Raw genomic sequence first — 7,789 nt, forward strand, 5'->3', positions numbered from 1 at the left:
CCCGTAGCAGCAGGTTCCTTACCTGTGAATTCAACCAACCCCGGCTCAAAAATATTCGGAAAAAAATACCAGAAATGTCCAAAAAACCATGTTAAACATGTCTACCAGAGTGGGTAGTGAACTGTAGTTAGCAGTGTGCACCTGTGGTTTTATCACTCTGCTGTTTGTATTTAGTCTCTAAATGCCATCACTGTCTTGTTGTCTTTGTTTTTGTTTTTAAAGAACTCTTCTTGGGTTCAGAGTTCCCTGAGTTTCTTTATATTTAAGAATAGCGGTTTAGTGCTCTCCATGCCTAAAGGTGTGCTACGGTGCAGCTTACCTGTAAATGTGGCCCTACTCAGCGCCGAAGACAGAAATGCAGCTTACGTCCTCAACTCTAGAGGAGCCAAGGAATTGTGGTGCTTGGAATAAACAGAGCTTATGCCAAAATTCATTGAGTAAAAATCTTACAAAAATGCTCTCAAAAGCTGTGGATGCTTTAAAATCCGGTAAGAAAGTACGGACCATAATAGTCAGAAGTGAAGTCCCACGGATATTCTGTGCTGATCCTGGAAGAGCTGTTGATTCAGTCTGTTCAGCTTTTTACTTGTTGTTAGGACAGAACAACAACTTCCAAGCTCCTTGTATGTGGAACTGGAAACTGTGCTGACCTTAAGGAAAGAGTCAAAATGAATTCCAGTGAAGTTGGTCCTTTTGCCTCCAAAATAAGAGCAGTGATTAATGAAATTGCAAATCTTGCAATGCCAACCATTGCAGCAATAGATGGACTTGCCTTAGGTGGTGGATTTGAACTGGCTTTAGTGTGTGATGTAAGAGTAGCAGCTTCCTCAGCAAAAATGGACCTGGTTGAAACAAATTTTCCAATTATTCCTGGTGGAGGTGGGACACAGTGACTGCCACGTGCCATTGGGATGTCCTTGGCCAAAGAGCTCATCTTCTCACGTGTGCTCGATGGCAAAGAAGCCAAAGCAGTGGGCTTCTTCAGCCACGTTCTAGAACAGAACCAGGAGGGGGACGCTGCCTACAGAAAGGCCTTGGACCTAGCAAGAGAGTTTTTACCTCAGGAACCTGTTGCAATGAGAGTGGCAAAATTAGCGATTAATCAAGGGATGGAGGTCGATTAGCCATAGAAGAAGCTTGTTATGCTCAGACTATTCCAACGAAAGACAGACTTGAAGGTCTTCTTGCTTTTAAAGAGAAAAGGAACCCTCACTATAAAGGAGAGTAGAAGAAACAGAAAACTTTGAAATGCCAGTGTAATAAATGTACTTCTGGAAGTACCGTTCAGATCCACGAATGCCTCAGCACCAGGAATCCCAGCGACCAAAGTGAGGAGCGAGTTATCTGTGTACTGAACTACGTATCTGGAGGGACCCGTTTGTGTACTGTGTTCAAATGTGTCATCATATTCATTCAGATTCATGAAGCTAGTAGTGTATACTGTCAAAAACACCAGTTCAGAATTAGGTATACATTTCTAAATACCTCCCGCATATGAGGCTTTCTGATCTTAATTTTTTTAATGTGAATAATTTATATATTGCCCACTCCAGGAATAAACATTGATTGTATGCCTCCTGTGCTACAGTATGAAAATAAAATTATTTCTATACACCAAAAATGTGAAATTATACCAAATAAAGTTTCTAAGGGATTGTACACACATGTACCCACACACATACATCTCATACTGAGAAAGGAGTTGATAGAATTCTGAGCGAAAATTAACCAAATATAAATAAAATTATTGAAAAAAAAAAGAATATCTTCTTGTTGCCATTATAACTTAACAACTTGGAGGTCTATGCTCATTTGGGGATGTATTTATTTCCCTCATCACTTTGTAGAAATAGTTCTATTGTCTTTTAACTGTCGTATGTAGTATACATAGCTTGGGTTTTTGTTTGTTTGTTTGTTGGATTGAAGTATTCTACCTTTATCCTTTAGATTCCATTTCTTAACAAAGGTCTGTCTAGAGTGTCATCATTTTGTCTTTTATATGATATGCACTTTTTATGTTCAGATTAACATTTTTCTTCACTTCAGGAAATTTTAAAAATTTGTATCTTCAAATCTGTGTTTTTGTTCCTATGATTCTCTGAGATATCAATTTCCCCCCTGTTATAATGTCCTTATATGTTATCTTCTCTCTGACAATATTTAAGTGCTTTCATGTAGGCCTTTCTTATATGTCAGTAATTTGACTTTTAGCTGGATGCATTGTAAAATTCTGATTACTGTTCTCAGAAACATTCAAAGAATATATTATAATATTGCATCCAAAAACCATGAAAAAAGCTTTCTATGGAAAACTTCTCTGTGCCTTAGCAGAGAACATGAAAGTATACACAGAAGTTAAAATAATAATATTATTATCCCCAGGCTTCAAAATTATTATGCAATATACAGCATGGTGACTATATTTAATACCCTATTACATATTTGAAAGTTTCTGAGAGAGTAGACCTTAAAAGTCCTCATCCCAAGAAAAAAATTTTTGTGTGACTAGCTATGGTAACCAATGTTAACTAGACTTATTGTGGTGATTATTTCATAATACATACAAATATCAAATCATATTGTACACCTGAAACTAATATAATATTATGTCAATTCTAGTTCAATAAAAATTTTAGAAGACTTACAAAAAGGAAAGCATATACAGAAATTAAAATAATGTTATGTATTATTATTCCCCAAATCAAAATTCCACATAAAGCCTAAAAGAAAGTGTAGAGAAAACTGCCGAGGACTTGGAACAATATATTAAGAAAGGTGCACATGTGTTAGAGAAGGTAAGTGAACTGGAAAATGAAATGCAGAACAGTCAACATCCATCAATTCCAGGAAGTAAGAACAGAGAAAATGAAGAGGAGCAAATAATTAAAGAAATAATAGAGGAGTGTTTCTATGGACTAAAGTTAACAAATATCTTCACACTAAAAGGAGCTGCTGATTGCCAAGCAGGAAAATGGGGAAGAGTGTAGGGAAAAACGGATCGCTTCTAGAAAGAACAAAGGTGACAGCTCCGTGGAAGAAGAATCAAGTTGGACTTCTCGCCAACGTTACTACAAACTGGAATTAAAGCAGAAAGGCCTTCAACGTCCTAAGGGAAAATTATGGTCTACTTATAACTCTGTCAATTAGGTGTGAGGGTAAAAGGCAGATATTTTCAGTCTTAAGAAGGATTCAGGAATTTTACCTCCCATGTGTCCTATCTAAAAAAAAAAAAAAAAAAAAAAAAGACATAGAGAAAAGAAAAGAAAGGCAATCAGATTCTCTAGACAAAACAAAAAGCTTGAAAGACAAATCATGGTACAAACACGAGACAAGCTAAAACTTGGCATAATTTTAAGCAATGAATGGCATTTAAAGAAGGGAATCTATTTGACTTTAAAGTTTGGCATATTCTCAGTAGAACAGCAAAGATTCAGTGACCTAGGAAAACATTCTTGTTCTTATGTAGATGTTTCTCTAATAACATTATCTGGCTGAACCACAGGAAATTGCCACATTTGGGGAGGTAAAAGGAGATTGAATATAAGGAATTTCATATGGTTCATATGATTCAACTGAATACATAATCATACTATCAAAAGTTCTATTTGTTTGGCTTTGGTTCTCAGAATCAGCATATAAATAAAAGGTGGAAGACACAATTGCAATTTCAGAGCAAGACATAAATGGTAAAAAAAGCTTTGAAAATATAAAAGCCATGTTATATCTAGGAGGTGGAAGGTTGAGGGAGGTTGAAAGACATTTAGGGGCACAAATTTACTTATTACTTATTTAATGAGGAGTTCCAAGATACTGATTATATTTCATGAATCAAGAAACAGAATGGATATTATAAGATAAAACAAATATGTGCATATATTAATATTGAAAACTAAGATTTTCACTACAAGACAAAGGAGATATGGGTAAAAACTAAAATAAAAAATCCTATTCCTTTAAATTTGAGTTGGAAACATCACTACAAATTCATAATTTTATGTGTAGCCACCTGTCCATCCGTCTGTCCATCTACCCATCCATCCTAGTCTGATGAAATGGCAAAATGCCAGTAACAAGGAATTTATCTGATGACCCAGATCTTGATTTCTCAATACTATTCCCCACAAAAATGAACGATCCTTGGATAAATGACCAATTCCAGGTCTGAGGCAGGGAAAGGAGAAGATAAGCCTGGAACATCTTGTTATATCAGAAAGTAAAGACGTGCTTGAAGAATAATGGAAATAAGTCAAAAGGATGCAGAAGTCAACTTTAAGGGGATCTCACTGATTATTTTGGGGACCATTTAAACATCAAGTATAACACATTGAAAAAATAAATCCATGTGTAATGTGAGAGACATTGTTTTTGTCTACATAGTGTATAAACAAATTTACAACAAAGGCAGCTTTATGCATCATTTCCAAAACAAGAAGTAATCTAATTTTTATGAACAATAAGATGGGGAAATAATGTCATATTTATACAATGAATAATACATTGCTTTGCCTTTTCACACTGCAATAAGTAGCCCATGGTCCACTCCTCCAAGCGTCAAGGAGGGGGCACTGCCCCTTAACCAGGGCCCTTCCCCTCCTCTCCCATCCTCTCCCACAGAGCTCTCCTGGACACCCTACTGAATGGATCTCTGTCCCTCCACCAGCATCAGCAGACAGACAGAAGCCCAGACTCTCAGAGATTCTACATATTGACTAGGGCTGTGGTTCTCAAGCCTTGCCTTATGTTAGAGTCACACTCACCCCCCAAGACTGATTCAACGTCAAAAAGTTGCCCCAAGTGAATCTAAACCTTCAGCTAAGGTAAACTAGAAAAAGGTGACAAATTCTGAGATAAAGGGATTTCGATTCCTATAATCACTGTAGATATTGTAATGCTGAGCGTGGCACTATTTATTCCTGAGCACAGTGGAGAGGAGATGTTAACCAGAGCAACTCGAAGTCCAGAATATCTTTCCCCCATTTCAGTTAAACTCCCACAATAACTAACCTGTGTTAATGTCATATGCTCAGTGACAATACCAATAAACCGTCAATACTGAGGGCTTGTGATATGTCAGCCACTGTTTAAATGCTTCTATTTACTCCTCATGTCAAATCCAGTTTTAAAGGAAGCTACCCTCAACAATCACTAACATCTATATTCAATTGAACCGTATGAAATTGCCACCATCTGGTCATTTTTGTCCTAAAAACCCGGCAATTTCACATGGTCCAATCAGATACCACATTGCCCAGAACAGGGCCCAGTGGTCAGAGGCAGGTAGAGAGGGCATGGGCCCAACTTGCCTCATCTGTTACAAATGAATGTGGAGGTTTGGGATTCTCATCCCCTAAAATCGTTCTCGGGTCGCCAAACTGCACCAGTAGGAAATGGGCAGGGGCTGCCCTCTTCAGATGAGATCATGGAGGGTGAGTAGACAAGGCAGATCCTGCAGCTGGGAAGTGCCAGGGACCACAAAGACACTGCGCATGTGGGCCCCGCCCTGCTGTCTGACCTGGAATGTATTCCAGTGCCCGGGAAGGGAATGGTATCTCTGACAAGCAGGATTTGATCATTGCCCTGACTGGCAGCAGTTCAGAGTGTTTCCTGAGAGTTTTCACTGGCCTTCTGCTGTTCCTTCTGTGCCCTGTCTACTGGGGGTGCTGGGGACAGGGACGAGTCTTTAGTTTATAGCTCCCCAGGCCATGAGGAGCCACGCCGACCTGTGCTGAGGGCTGCCCATCCCTGAGATGATGGAGATCAGGACTCGGGTTGGCTCCTGGCCCCCACTGCACTTTGGGGCTGTAACCCTTGAGGTGAGGGCAGGTGTCTGGTGAGTAGGAGGAGGATGTGTGAATGCCGGGTAGGTGGAATCAGAGGCTGCCCTGGGCAGTTGCCCACCTGGTACCCACTGCTCCCTCTTGCTTGCTCACAGCACCCCCAATATGCCCCATTTCTACATGTTCTCCCCTCCTCTACAAATAGGAGTAGGATAATTTGTTTTAATTAATTAATTTATTTTTTATTGGCTGTGTTGGGTCTTTTTTGCTGTGCCCGGGCTTTCTTTTTAGTTGCAGTGAGTGGGAGCTACTCTTCACTGTGGTGCAAGGGCTCCTCATTGCCGTGGCTCTTCTTGTTGAGGAGCATGGCCTCTAGGCTCACGGGCTCTAGGCGCATGGGCTTCAGTAGTTGCAGCACATGGGCTCAATAGTTGTGGCTCATGGGCTCTAAAGTGCAGGCTCAGTAGTTGTGGCGCACGGCCTTAGTTGCTCCGCGGCATGTGGGATCTTCCTGGAGCAGGGATCAAACCCGTGTCCCCTGCATTGGCAGGCGGATTCTCAACAACTGCTCCACCTAGGAAGCCCAGGAGTAGGATAATCTTTTTAAGATTCATTCATGTTGTTCTATGTGTGTTCATTCTTTTCTTGTTGTTTTTACATCATACTTTGATGATGAGATAAATGCTGTAGAAATATATCCATTCTATTTTTCTACTAAGTCGTAAGTGTAGTATTACAGGAAATGTTCTAGACTCAATTTAAAAAACTTTTAGCTGCCATGTTCTAGCTGTGTAACTGTGGACATATCACTAAACCTCCCTTTGCCCCTGTTTCCTCTCCTGTAGGATGAGACTAATACTAGCACCTCACTGGCCAAGTTGGCCTGTACTTTTATCCTTGATTCGAGAAGCCCAGCCCCCTGGAACTGTGTCTGTCTGCATGCCCGAATGGCTTTGTGGACTGGAACCTGCTGTTGGCTCTGGTTCCCTAAGGAGTTTGTCAAAGGTCAGGCAATGACAGATCAAGGAAGTGGAGTTCTTGGCCTTCTGCCTGGGAGAGCTGCAGAGTGGGAAGTCCTTTGCCTTGGTTCTGATGGAGTGTCTGAGAAGCAGGCCCATGAGGTTCTGCCACAGGACTAAATTCAGATCAGCATAGGTCCTGTCATCAGGAGGAGAGGTTCCAGAGCTATTTTGGAGGTGCTTCAGCTGGAAAACTATTGCCAAGTGAGAAAGAAGTTTAGAGAAAGTCTAGGTGGTGGTGGAGAGATTCACACAGGAAGATGCACTGCTGCTTCCCAGCAGGAATGAGGTTTGGGAGAAAAGAGGAAAGCTGTTCACATCCTCTGGGAGAGAGAGGAAGACTTTAGGGAGTCCAGCAAACAGCCCTTTCTTTTTAGCAAAGTTAAGTGAGAGAAGTTTAAAGAAGACTGACCTCACAAACAGGGGGCTCTCCTCTGAGTTGAGGATGGAACTTGTGGCAGGTGGTATATTGCAAAGTTGGCCAGCGCAATATCTTCTGTCTCCCATGCTCATCTACAAGTTTGCCACCCCCATCTCAGGAAGTGGCATTTATAACATTTCCCTTTGAATCAGGCCTATGGGACTGCCTCGACCAGTAGACTACAGAGGAACTGACATTACATGACATCTGGGCTAGAGTGTAACAATGTCATGTACTTCCCTGGGGTCATCCACTCTTGGAACCCAGCTGTCATGCCGTCCGTGAGAAAGCCTCAGTAGCCGGTGGAAAAGCTTACATGAAGAGGAACGGAGACCCCAGCCCACAGCCCCAGCTGAGCTCCTAGCTGACAGCCAGAGTCAATTTGCCAGCCGTATGGACGAGCCACTTTGGAATTTGACCCTCTAACCCCTCTTGACCCTCTAACCCCTCTAACTCCTAGAGGTGAGAGGTTATGCTACGTGGGACAGAAAAGACCCGCAGTATCCATCTTCACAGATTCATGAGCGAAATAAAGGACTGTTGTTATTTTAAGCCACTAAAGTTTGGGAGCA

The 7,789-nt window shown here is 41.1% G+C and overlaps 1 pseudogene; it reads left to right on the forward strand.

Moving 5' to 3' along the window:
- Positions 1-439: 439 nt before the first annotated feature.
- On the forward strand, positions 440-1,228 carry LOC130854406 (methylglutaconyl-CoA hydratase, mitochondrial-like; annotated as a pseudogene).
- Positions 1,229-7,789: the final 6,561 nt, after the last annotated feature.

Source organism: Hippopotamus amphibius, chromosome 5 (assembly GCF_030028045.1).
Source record: "Hippopotamus amphibius kiboko isolate mHipAmp2 chromosome 5, mHipAmp2.hap2, whole genome shotgun sequence".
Classification (NCBI taxonomy): domain Eukaryota; kingdom Metazoa; phylum Chordata; class Mammalia; order Artiodactyla; family Hippopotamidae; genus Hippopotamus; species Hippopotamus amphibius.